The sequence below is a fragment of the Pollicipes pollicipes genome, unplaced genomic scaffold (assembly GCF_011947565.3).
Source record: "Pollicipes pollicipes isolate AB1234 unplaced genomic scaffold, Ppol_2.1 Scaffold_5724;HRSCAF=6776_pilon_pilon_pilon, whole genome shotgun sequence".
NCBI lineage: Eukaryota > Metazoa > Arthropoda > Thecostraca > Pollicipedomorpha > Pollicipedidae > Pollicipes > Pollicipes pollicipes.
Genome location: NW_023596746.1, coordinates 54,406,874 through 54,420,159, shown reverse-complemented (window position 1 = coordinate 54,420,159; position 13,286 = coordinate 54,406,874). Strand labels below are relative to the sequence as shown.

General features: G+C 51.8%; 1 pseudogene; it reads right to left on the bottom strand.

Moving 5' to 3' along the window:
- The window catches only part of LOC119103210 (two pore potassium channel protein sup-9-like), a 63,728-nt pseudogene that overhangs the window by 22,994 nt on the left and 27,448 nt on the right, over positions 1-13,286 (bottom strand).

Here is a 13,286-nt window from a genome sequence, read left to right as displayed (position 1 = left end):
TTGACGCTGCATCAACCAGCGTCCGCGGCGTCAGGGCCGCGGGCACGGTCTACCTTTAAATAGACCCTTCGATCCAGCTCCCCCCCCCCCCCCGGGGACACGGTCTCGGGGTGGATAACTGGACCAACAGTCACCGTCCATGGAGCAGTCGTCTAACCTCCAGGTCCGACAAACCGGTACAGGCCTCTGCATGCCCGCGTGCCACAGCGGGCGCTCTGTCTGCAGGTGCGTGGCCAAGACCCTTCCGCAGGGATGCCGAAAATAAAATAATAAAATAAAAGTAAGCAAAATAAAAAATGAAATAAACTAAATAAAGTAAAATAAAATGAAAATAAAATAACATAATACAAAAATAAGATAAAAACTCGGCGGATATGAGTCATGGTGTTATCGTGGACATGAAGGCATCGTCGTGGACAAAGTTATCCCCAACTCCTTGGATCTGATCCAACACAAGGATGTTGCGCCCAGCCAGTGCAGCCTGGTCAATTCTATGTTAAAAGTAAAACAGAATAGAACATCAGCACAAAGGTGTACCAGCTATTGCCTCATTAAGACGAATATGCCGCCGCAAAATAGGGCCACGGCCATAATGGCAGTGCAATGCGCTCTTAGCCATCTTGAAACAACTGCCTGCCATGCGTGCCCATAGCAGGAAGTCCAGATTCCCAACGCGCCCGCCATCCCGTGTCCGGCGCTGTTCTGAGCTGCGTGCGGCCGACCGATACGGCCACCGCGAGGAATTCAGTGACGCATTGAGACGGCGAGACCTCGAAGCCCACACCGTGTTATCTGCAGCATCGCCATTGGCAAGAGACCATAGCCAACAGAGCTTCCAGGTACGCTGGTAGGTCAGGTTAACGAATTCTTCGCTAAAATCGAGAGGGAGACTTCCGATAATTTACTAGCAGGGATTTAGTGGGGTACACGAGACTGCTGTTACACGAGTGTGCGCGGGTCGCTTTGTCTACGACCTGTCACAGAACAGTGATGAAAATCCACTATGGTGTCACGAACACCAGCGGCCGTGACGACCTTGATGTCACGCCGCCTCATATTGTTGAGGTCTGCCAGCCAGTTTCAATGCCAGCGTAACCGCACACCATAAACCGCAGTTTCGTCTCTGGTACACTGTCATAGAAGCCGGAGACATCAGACGTGGGGCCGACCTTTAGGTCTGGGCACATTGAGCGACTTTGAACCAATCTCGCTCACTACCGCAGTGCCTGAGCTAAAAGAGAGTTACTCCCGTGACTAAACGATTACTCTCAGCGGCGTTCACAGCAAGACAACTGCTAAATCTTGGGCAGGAGTCCGCGGCCCAATTCCCTCTGTGTGTATTGGGGCTCGTCCATGGATTCCACTTTTAAGTACATTCGAAAACGAGTGTGATCGTTACGCTGGTGCCGCACAACTTGCACGGTATGTGGATGACTGCCACGTACTTGTCAAAGGAGACCCTCGAAGTCTGAACGAACTTGGAGAGCCATGGGGAAAGCTCTTGAATTGCTGTGATACTGTTTCGTATACTACGGGATTAATGAGAACCTATCAAAGACTCGTGTAATAAGTACTTATTTGAAGCATGTCAGCGCAGCAGAAGCCTTTCCCCGGGTAGCTCTACTTTTGATCGACTGATCACCGCAGTGAATGAGGCGCAATAACCTGGGTGTTATTTTCATGAAAATCTGTTTGCTTATGCGATTGCGCAGAAATGCTAAGGGATTCTACTTGCGTTATGATATCATCACTATCATCTGGTACTCCAGAACACCGTGCATCAATCACTGCAATCGCTGTCGCTGCCGAATGTGTTCTACTGCATCACTGTTGCAGGCGCAGCGGATGCCGCACCGTGCGTTCCTGCTTTTCGACCAGCGATGACGAGCCTTCAAACGTACGATCATTGTCCGTGCCGCTCGGAGGTAGTTGGGCTGGCTGAGCGCAGGTGAGTTCACATATTGCCAAGCGTGCGTGCATAGGCACTTACACATGACAACTGGAGAGCCAGCTCAACTAGCAACCCTGCCACAGCCAACCTGCGTCTCGCATGACATTGGTGCGAGGCGTTGCGTTAGCCACACATTCGAACTAAACCAGATGAGGGTTGCTTGTCGTTCAGAGGCACGACAGCTTGGAACGGTGTCAACTGAATTACAGCAGGCTTGCAGTGCATGCTCGTTGAAACGAGCGGCTTAAAAACATTCTCATCAGGAGGGCACCTGCCTAACCGCATTTGGGGAAAGGTCAAGGACGGTCGTCCTGAATGAGTTGGAAGAATGTTTTGTATTTGGGTTCACCTTAGCCAAAATGCAGATGTTTTTTCGATGAAATTTGGAGGTGCCAAGAATGTGCGTGTGAGCGGATTGGTAATAGGCACCCATATAATTGAAAATTCGTTCTTATGAATTCATACAAAAAGACAAAATACATTTAATAGCCCCGTGGTGGTAATTACACAAATAATTCATGTTTAAATAGACAAGAGGGGTGGAGCCACCCCGCCCCCACTCCCGTTACAAAGCTGGTGTGTAGAAGCCTTAAAGAGAACGGTTTCTACTAGCACGGGTAGGCATGTTTTTCAAGCGTGTAATTACGCAAGAGAGAGAGAGAGAGAGAGAGAGAGAGAGAGAGAGAGAGAGAGAGAGAGAGAGAGGAGAGAGAGAGAGAGAGAGAGAGAGAGAGAGAGAGAGAGAGAGGAGAGAGAGAGAGAGAGAGAGAGAGAGAGGAGAGAGAGAGAGAGAGAGAGAGAGAGAGAGAGAGAGAGAGGAGAGAGAGAGAGAGAGAGAGAGAGAGAGAGAGAGGAGAGAGAGAGAGAGAGAGAGAGAGAGAGAGAGAGAGAGAGAGAGAGAGAGAGAGAGAGAGAGAGAGAGAGAGAGAGAGAGAGAGAGAGAGAGAGAGAGAGAGAGAGAGAGAGAGAGAGAGAGAGAGAGAGAGAGAGAGAGAGAGAGAGAGAGAGAGAGAGAGAGAGAGAGAGAGAGAGAGAGAGAGAAGAGAGAGAGGAGAAAGAGAGAGGAGGAGAGAGAGAGAAAGGAGGAGAGAAAGAGAGAGGAAAGAGAGAGAGAGAGAGAGAGAGAGAAGAGAGAGAAGAGAGAGAGAAGGAGAGAAAGAGAGAGAGAGAGAAGAGAGAGAGAGAAGAGAGAGAGAGAGATAGAGAGAGAGAAGAGAGAGGAGAGATGAAGAAGAGAGAGAGATTAATGAATAACAGAGATCATAATCAGATCATGCAAAATTATATATATTTGTGTTAGAGATAGCTCTGAGCGTCCAATATCGAAATCCGCGGTGTTTCGCACCTCTCCCTCTTCGCAACGTCCATGGCTTTGCCGCCCCCCCCCCCCCCAATCATTTTGGAAACTGGACACCCATGGCTGAAGATGCTCCGAACTGAGGACTGTCCTCACACCCGGACTGACCCACACTCGACAGTGCCCCACAGTCAGAAAGAAATGCGAGTCAGTTCAGGATTATCCTCATATCCGGACCGGATCCCGCCGGCTCCATTCCAAACCACTTCACCCTTAAGCTGGCTGTACAGTCAGCACCCATTCTCTTGACTGGCCCACAATTGGGACTACCCCACGGTCGTATGTTTAGTTTAGTGCTGATTCCGAACAGGATGATTAATACCCTACTTTATGTCACACAAAACATCGGTCGAGACTTCAATAGCACTAACCGTAACCAGATATATTGAGCAAAATGATGACTTACCAGAACATCGAATTGGTTTTCAATCATCTGCCAATGGCACTCGTTGGCATTTCAGTTTTAGTTTAACCTGCAGCAAAAAGTAGCCGATAGTGCAGCTGTTGACGCGTCTGCGTGACCCGTTGCGTATTTGGCAAACCAGAGGTACGGAGTTCGTGTCCATGTGGTGCCCCCTTCCCTGCCAGGGGCGACGCCATGTAGCCTTAGCAGCTGAGTGTGTCGTGAAGACCCAATGACTACGGAGCTTGATCAACGGTTAAACAGGAAGGTAGAAAATCGTAGACGGAGACATAAAATTCGGGCAAAAAATGTGACATTGGGGGCCGGGGGCGGGGGGGGGGGGGGGGGGCGGCAGCGGGAACGTGGCTGCCCTTCAAGTTCCGCGCAAACTAAGACAGTAATCTGAGATGGACCGATCAGGTTCACGGCAATCACCGACAAAGTTAGACACAGAGAAGCAAACTTTGTCTGTATCAGGACGTGGACAATGCTAAGCACGCTTGTAAACACAGGAGGGGAGCAGCCTGCCAGATGAGCCGAAGCATGGAGCGACCACGAGGGGAGCGCGCGGAGCGACAATCAACGCGCGACGCTACCTCCACGCATGGCATCTGTTGACGGCTCGCTAGGCGCCGAGTGCTGAGTGACACAACGTTTGACCACTGGCCGCGCCCAGCCAGGCCACCTGGTATAGCTGCTCTCCTGAGTTGTCCTCGAAGCGGGGCAACTGCTCTGAACCTCGGAGCGTCCGCACGAGACAATTCTGCTGAGGCGGGACAACTGAAAGGTGTTCTTACATTTTTTCGGTGTCAGAGCACACGGAAACACAGCCAGATTCGGAGCACAGCTGGTGTCCACGTGCTGTTCGCAGCCACCTACTTTACCGTAGCACCGTGGAGTACCGTACGAATGTCTTTATATATAGATACAATTATAAACGAATGCTATCATGGTCTAGTTCCCGCACAGGTCATTGAAATGCGTCACCAGGACGCATTCAGACTCTCCTCCGTTCATTTCGGGTAAAAATTAAGCTGGCGCCTTGTGCCGGTGCCTCACTTCAAAGCGTGGGTTCGATTGATTCGTCTTTTCGTCACACGATTGCAAAAACGGCTCACTATAAATGCTTGAGAATTAAATCTCACGCGGGTACTGCATAAAACGAAAATTTTCCTGTCATGTTGCGTCCTGACCAATCGTGATCTGGATATTGCCTAAATGCACGAGCCCCATTGTGGCTGTGACGTGCATCTATGTTTTTTGCCGGTGCGTCCTCATCCACTTGTCCATTGGGACATATTTGCCTGGTCCAGGATGGAATAATTGTTCGAACTATGGACGTCCTATCACCCCCGTCTGGTGTGTGGGTATGTCTGCGCACCAACGCACCAGTCGAGGGCGGAAGCTCGCGCTGCTGTTCCATCTGTGGTATTTATTCTTCGTCTCAATTCTTCCGTGACGCTGTTGCCTGATCTCCTGCGATTCCTCTGGCATCACGCTCTAGCAGATTGCGCCGCTGGGCTGGAGCTTGTAATGATAAAGGAGTACTAGACCTGTCTTGCACCAAATCAAGTCAAAATGACGTGACTGGCGCTAACCTGAGTGCCGACCTCAGAAGCTTCTTTAGCCGCTTGGTACTGCGTGATACGCGATAACCCCCAATGTCAATAGGCTCAAGGCACATTACAAGAGATTTGCAGATGACAAGTCGGGTCGCAAATAAAATCAAGCTAAGCTTAATCACAGTCACAATCGAGTCAGGTCACTGGGCCCTCTGGTCGGCCATCAGAGGTGAAAAACGTGTCATTTCTTCATGTAGGAAAGGATGCCTTCGGGCAATCTTGTGTTACGTCTGTCCCACATGAAGTACTTTGGGCCCGCTCGCCCCTGACCCAGTACATCTGCTCATCCTAGGTGATTTGTGTGGTGTGCTTTGCAATCAGGACGGATTACCAAGTAGCGATCGGTATGGATGAGGTACGTAGTAGTATGCGGTGACCTCTGGTCATTTCTTACGGCTGTAGCCCAATGAGAAGACCGTGATGTTCATACCACTCCAATTTTTTACGTGTATGACATTTGACCGTATATTTCCAAAGTATCCTGCATTCACGGGCACGTCTTATAACGTGCGCATCCCATTACTATTACCACAAAGCGCATGTAGCAGTAGCGTGGTCCTGGTAGTGAGGGCCTACAAGAAACCTGCCGTGCTCTCATGAAGCATGGTCAGTGAGCCTAAGAAAACATCAATAAGCAAATAAGCGTTTTCTGTTCAGGTGCCATTCATTCATTTTCCTTGCGTGTTTATTTAACCCTCGGAGTGAAGAGCAGAGAGACAGGAGGAAGATATTGACCCCGTGGTATTTGTTAGAATATCCCAAGAAAGGCCTTCAGTGTGCTCCTGCTGCTTTCCATACCTCACAACCAACCAAGGTTAAGCCAGGTCGGTGACCAGACAAGTTTAGCTAGGGTATGTCGGACTAAAACGTTATTGAATATGATATTCGCTAGTAACGTACTATAGTGAGCTACGCGTTTGTCCGTTTTTCACGTTACCGCCATCTGATCTACAGATTGCAGTCGGATGGAAGGACAGGTCACTGACCTAAGGTGTCCCTGATGCTCCATCTTCAGTATTAAGCTTTCTATGCAGTCACACAATGTGTGCATCTTATTGCTGTTTAGACTTCTAGCTGTTTAGCCGTTGAGTTGTTTGGACTTCACAACAACAAAGCTCCAACATGATGTGATTATGGGTGGCTCGACACTGAGGTTGATTGAACCGTTCCGTTGCTGACAGATTGTAAAAGCAGAGATGACTTCTGGATTGAGTGTGTAAAAATTGTGAGAAAATGTCAAATGATCCAAGATAACCTTGACTTTGACGTCATACTAAAAAACAACTAAAGTAAAAGTTATTGAGAATCGCATAGAAATCTAACAAGGTTGGCTTTGTTTCCTCCCGTCTATTTTGTCTCGAAGTAACAGAGAGGAGGGACAGTGACCTGCCCCACCCTGCTCTGTAGGTTCTGAGGTGGGGCCGAGTCTGTAAGGGCGAGAGTGTGTACCATTTCGACATCTGTGCGTGGCCCCCTGCCGGTAGCCTTATGAGTAGATTCTGCTTGGCCTCCGCGAAACACAGCATTTTGGTATGCGGCTCGAGACCTGATCTTGGCAACCCCCAGTCTGGCTAGCCAGGTGACCGCGGCGAGTGACCTCGCCCTGTCGACGATGTGTGCCTGCCAACCCCATTGCCAGCACCTGTCCCCCAAGGGCCAGACATGATCCTCGCGTTTGCCAATCCTGGGAAGCGGTCTGGCATGAACGCGTGGAGGCTGGCCTCTGGCCGATGCCGGTGGCTTTGATCGCGACGGGCAGCTCCCAGTGGATTTTAAGTGGCGCCCGTCTGCCTCCTCGCTGTCTGCCACATGACGCTCACACGAATAAATTTCCATGATAATCGGAGCGGCCTGCCCCGAGCAGACCGCGGAAATTGAGGCCAGATTCGGGCAAAGGACGGACCGCGTCGCGATGTCGAGCCGGCCGGACGCGCCGACCAACATGGCCACGACGCCGGCTCAGCGGCGCGCACGTGCGGGGCACCCGCGGCCCGAGAGGAGCAGACTCACCTGCAGTGCCTCGGCTTCGTCTCGCTTCTCGTCCTCCGTGTTCATGGTGACGAAGCGCAGCACGAGCAGGTTCAGGCTAGCGGCTACGATCGCCAGCCCGAACAGAATGAACACGAGCGCGAACGCCACATAGTCGGGGCGCGTGTTGAGCGCGTTGTCCTGCTGCAGCGACACCATGTCGCCGAAGCCGATGGTGGTGAGCGTGATGAAGCAGTAGTACACCGAGTCGAAGTAGGTCCAGCCCTCCTCGCGGCTGAAGGCGGCCGCGCCGCCCGTGATCACGAGCACGCTGAGCGTGAAACACGGCGCAGATGAGGTTCAGTTCGGACGCCTCCTGCGAGGGACACTTGAGGCAGCCGCTTCACCGCAGCGGATGACAATGGAGCTGGCGCGGTTGACGCGGTCGCCGATGCTCTGGAACATCACCAGAGCCCCAGCGGGATGCCGACCAGCGCGTAGCACATGGTGAAGACCTTGCCGCCGACCGTGCGCGGCGTCGAGTGGCCGTACCCTGCCAATCAGAGGGATGATTCAGACGCTGACCTGTCGGGGACACAGACGATAGACCCAGCAGGTGACAGAGGGAGTTCAGGGATGAGCCCCCCCCCCCCGCCGGTCGCAGTGAAGAGCCGGGACAGAGCCGCCTGGCGATCACGGCGAGATCACGGTGGCAAGAGACGCCGGGGGGGTCACGGACCCGCTGTGTAAGGATCCGGGGCAATCGATCACACAGAGATTTCAGGAGCGAGCCTTGGCAATTACGCAGAGGGAAGTCAGTGACTGACTGCACCTGTCACGGACAGAAGGGCCCAGCACAGAGACGGTCGGTCATACAGTGGGCTCAGAAAGGGACCTCGCCGGTCACGACGGGGGGAAGTCAAGGCTGAGCCCCGCCGGTCACAGAGAGCGTGCGGTGGGCGTATCCGGATCCACCGGTGATGGGTGAGGGATTCAGAGATGGGCCAGGCCCATCACGGGGAAGTGGTGGGTGAGGGGTTCAGAGATGGGCCAGGCCCATAACGGAGGGAGTGATAGGTGAGGGGTTCAGAGATGGGCCAGGCCCATAACGGAGGGAGTGATGGGTGGGGGGCTCAGAGATAGGCCTGACCCATCACAGTGGGAGCGCCAGGGATGAATTCCGTCTGTCACGGAGAGGTGGTAAGCGACACGCCTCTTTGGCCATAAAGTAGGTGGCATTTTATATTCAATATATATGATATGATATGTGATATATGTAATATATCATATATGATGTTTGTAATATATATATATATATATATATAAACATATGCATCCTAACATCAGGTCAAATTACAAAATACATATAGACACAAGCACCTCACTTTTCCAGACAGTTTGACACCACGGTAAGTTGAAGACGTTGAGTCACTCTGCTGTCATTAGATGATTAAACAAGTCCAAAGTGACGCATGGCCTGAGCTGTTGGTTAAGTAAGGCGTTCTTTCTCTGATAAAGATGGCTGTGAGAGCTTGTAAACGGCGTTGCTTCGGGCCTGATTTAAGAATCAGTGTATTTTCAGCTGGGTTAGAGCGTGGGAGTTTTCATTGTAGGTTTGGCCTATGCTGGTCTGGCGGTCCCTCCCGCAGGTGTAGAGGCATGCGTCGTGATGAAGGTGTGTGTTTTAGTAAGGAGGCATACCTATTAGGTACACAAACAAACAAACAAACATACACACACGGATATATATATATATATATATATATATATATATATATATATATATATACATATATACATATATCTGCATATTTACCTCGCCTGTTGCGCATGTACATGAAGAGACAATTATTTGACATCGCGGAGAAGGGGAAGCCAGAAGATATGTTGGTAGGATGTAAGTTGCACTGGCAATCTAAGGTTCACCGAATGTTCAAGATGTCAACACCTTACACAGCAGCCAGTCAGGGACACAGCCGGTCTGGTTACGTACAGATCGGCGAATGTTTAAACTGCTGGTAGCTTCCATGACGTCAAGTCCACATGACTGAATCACGGTCTCTGGGCGGAACTTCTATCATGGAGAACACAACGCTCGGTTGCCACACTTTTGGTGGCTTGTTGGGGTTTCGTTTTCTCCATACATCAATATCTGGGTATGGTCGGCAAGCAAGCTGGATAAAGGTAGTATGTTGTCAGCACTCCATACACAGATATATTGCCAATCTTACGGAACCTTTGTTTGCATCTCACTTTAGAGCGTATTGCATTTCTCAGGATGATTGTCTCAGTCGCTTTGTTTCTTGGAAATTGTATTATGTTGTGTTGGACGGGAAAGAATCCCGAGCAGCGTCCAGTAACAACTTTTTGAGTTTTACGATAACTTGGGACAATCTGATAAGAATAGCTGTGTGTGACATCTTAAGGCAATAAGTTTAGACCACGAGCTCTTCGTTTGACATCATCAGCGCATTTAATTTATCTCGCATAATTGCTTCCCGGAGATGCGACTGAGGCGAAATGTGCAGCAGCAGCTCTGCCAGAGTTCTGCGGAGTTACGACTCTGGCCACGCGGCCAGCTGGTCCCGAGAGTCGCGGGTCTCTAGCCAGCAGAGCACCGGCTGGCCCACCGCCAGAGAGCTGGCCCCCCGTCGGAAAATGCGCCAGAACAACGCACGGCGCAGGCGGCACGTCGGCAGCGCGTCAAATCAGCCGCACACAAGGCGGTACCATATCTCAGGCTGTCGGCGCTTCGTCGCGAGGTCGCTGGCGTCCGTCAGCGCTTCGTCGCGAGGTCGCTCGCGTCCCGTCGGCGCTTCGTCGCGAGGCCGCTCCCGTCAGCGCTTCGTCGCGAGGTCGCTCGCGTCCCGTCGGCGCTTCGTCGCGAGGTCGCTCCCGTCAGCGCTTCGTCGCGAGGTCGCTCGCGTCCCGTCGGCGCTTCGTCGCGAGGTCGCTCCCGTCAGCGCTTCGTCGCGAGGTCGTCCTCGTCAGCGCTTCGTCGCGAGGTCGCTCGCGTCCCGTCGGCGCCTCGTCGCGAGGTTGCTCGCGTCCGTCGGCGCCTCGTCGCGAGGTGGCTCGCGTCCGTCGGCGCCTCGTCGCGAGGTGGCTCGCGTCCGTCGGCGCCTCGTCGCGAGGTGGCTCGCGTCCGTCGGCGCCTCGTCGCGAGGTCGCTCGCGTCCGTCGGCGCCTCGTCGCGAGGTGGTTCGCGTCCGTCGGCGCCGACAAGTGCCGCCGTCCGGAGCGGAGTCCGGAGCGGAATCCGGGGTGATGTCTGACCAGACAGCGCCCCTGAGTCCACCTGACGAGCGACGACGGCCGACCCGCGCTGGGATTGAGGCATCGGCTATGGCCGGGCCAGTGTCGGTCTTCACAGCCCCCGGCGCCGGCCGGATGTGCCGGCCTATCAATTAAACAGTGAACAGATGAGCCCCCTGCGCTGTGAAGATTGCAATGTTTCCGACGGTTTACGGTTGTCCCTGCACTAGTGCGTGGAATGCTGTTCACAAAAGAAGAGTCAAAAGTGAAACGCTTCTCTCACGCACATTAGTTCTCTCACCAACTAAATCGTTGTTTTTGGGAAGAACGGCAATACTACTGATATTGTGAGCTTATTGCCTCTCCCAGGTTAATTAGCTTTCTAACTAGCATATTAGCATGCCAACTAGATCGCTGCGTCTAGAAAGAACGAGTACCGTAACGATACTTTACGATTCACAGCGTGTTTAGTAATACCAATGTCAATACCAATCCTGTCTAATTTCAACCCAATACAACGTCCAATTTGCCTAAAAAACGGATAGCTTAGCTCACGTGTGTGTTGTCACTACCATCTCTCCTTAACGACGCAGTTTATGACTGATGCGTGAAGCGCAGCTCCATTCCTCGATAATGGCAGGGAATCTCACGGCCGACGTAGCCCATGCTCAGAAAAGTTGCGCCCGCCGCCGCAGCCAACATGACCGCTATTATGCAATATGCATGAGTATTGCATTGCTGGCAATTCGCTGTTCAGGAGTAGAATTTTAGCACGTTGAAAGCGACTGTTGTATAGCGGTCCGGGAGACGACTAACGGTATCCGGTTAAGTGATAACCAAGCTAAGAATAGCAAGTGTTTACTATTTGCGGACGTCATTGGACCACAACGTTCAAGCCTGCAACTCCGATTAACGTGGTAGATTGGTGACAGTGAAAAGAGGCGTTTTCAGGAATCGAGGTCAGGTCTCACGATCAGCAGTCTTCCAGCCTGCCACGCCGCCACCAGGGTCACGGAGGTGCTTCCCCTTCATGCCACACATGCTTCCGGATTCTCTGAAAGGTCTTGACGCAAATCGCGCGGCCCATATGTTCTGGCCTAAATAAATGCTGGGTGCATAATACGAAATTGCGGATGACATGTGAGTGCTCTGGGCAGACCTCAGCTTTCAGAATGACAAGCAGCACTTTGCTTCGCGGAGCCGGATGAAACACCGTTAGCATAGATTGGATGGGGGTTTGGCGGCTACCGAACGGTCCGTTTGCATGGGCACCAGACACCGGGAGCCGCACAGCGGACTGCAAACACCCTGCCGGGGGACCTGAACCTCCCGACATAGGCTCACTATGTCCATGGACTCAGGATGGCCAAAACTTGCATTCATCATATCAGTGATGCTTTTCCTTTCCAATGATCATTCAAAAGCAGAGGCAGCATCGTGTCCACTGAGTGAGTCACGAGGAACCAGGACTGGGACAGGAATGAAGTCTAAGAAATACACGGAGACGGAGAACGATAACAATGACCATCAATCAAGCCATTACGACTATAGGAGAATTCAGAAGCTGACTGATTCCAGCAAGCATATCTTGCAGATTCATGATCCTTTTGTATTGACATCGCAGGCGGATGCTTTTCGCGCAACAGCATTGATCAGTGCTATCATTACGTCAGAGTCAAAGAAATCCCCGGCTGGCAAATAAAACAGCCACCGGAGCCTTCGTCAGGGATGTAAGTCTCCACGTGATAGCGGCGCGAGTTATCTCTGTAGCTATTTCCAGGCGTCAGTTGGATCTGAGAGGATTTCTCGAGAGCAGCCGACGCGCAACCATGCACGCACCTCGGCCTCGATGGCTTCTGACAGAGTCAAGCTCGGAGATTACAATCTTGCCACGGTTAGACAGACGCCTCAATCACTGTGACACAGAGGGCGATGTCTGGCGGCGCGCTTCAAGCTCTAGCCAGCCGTTTACCGTATCTCAGGGATTTTTCTCAGTGCTCAAGCCTGCAATAGGCCTGATGCTTCCCTGATCCTTCCTTGTCTTCAAGACGGCTCTGATCAACTCATAGATGGATTCGACCCATAGCGTAACGCCTCTCCTTGCATGAATCTTAGAGCGCTGGCGTAGCTCGTTTCATCTGACTCGTAGGATTATATATGTCGCGCCGTATGTCGCTTGATTTGGATCTGTAACGATCTGGGGCCGTCGGATTTTACTTCATCTGGCTGGAAAAGCAGAAGTCGTGAGGCTCCCCATAGGCTGATTACATTTAGGAAGAGGCTCATTTGTATTCGGGACGGAAGGAGCGCACAGAACTGCAATGAATAATCGGGGTGTCTGGTGTCAAGGCGTTGGACATTTCCTGCACCCAGCCAAAATAAGAGGTCCACACTACATGCGCTACGAGGTGAAGAGTGTTCCCCACTCGCTCTGAAACTTATTTGGTAAAGGCGGCACCCTGGATGCAGGTGGTGCAAGCGGAAAAAATATTTGCAATTGCCTTTATGTTGTACATGTAGCAATACAGCGTACCTACACTAAATGAGGCCACATAAAGGCTGAGCAATGTCGGCATGGACGCAAAATTACTGCAGCCGCCTATGCTTCTTCTTTTCAGGGCTTTGGGCGCAAAATGGCCATTGCAGTCGATGCACCCAAAAACACCAATACACAACAAAAATATTTCCATGGCTAGTGTCGTCACACTTTCACCTGGCGGAGTTCAACGA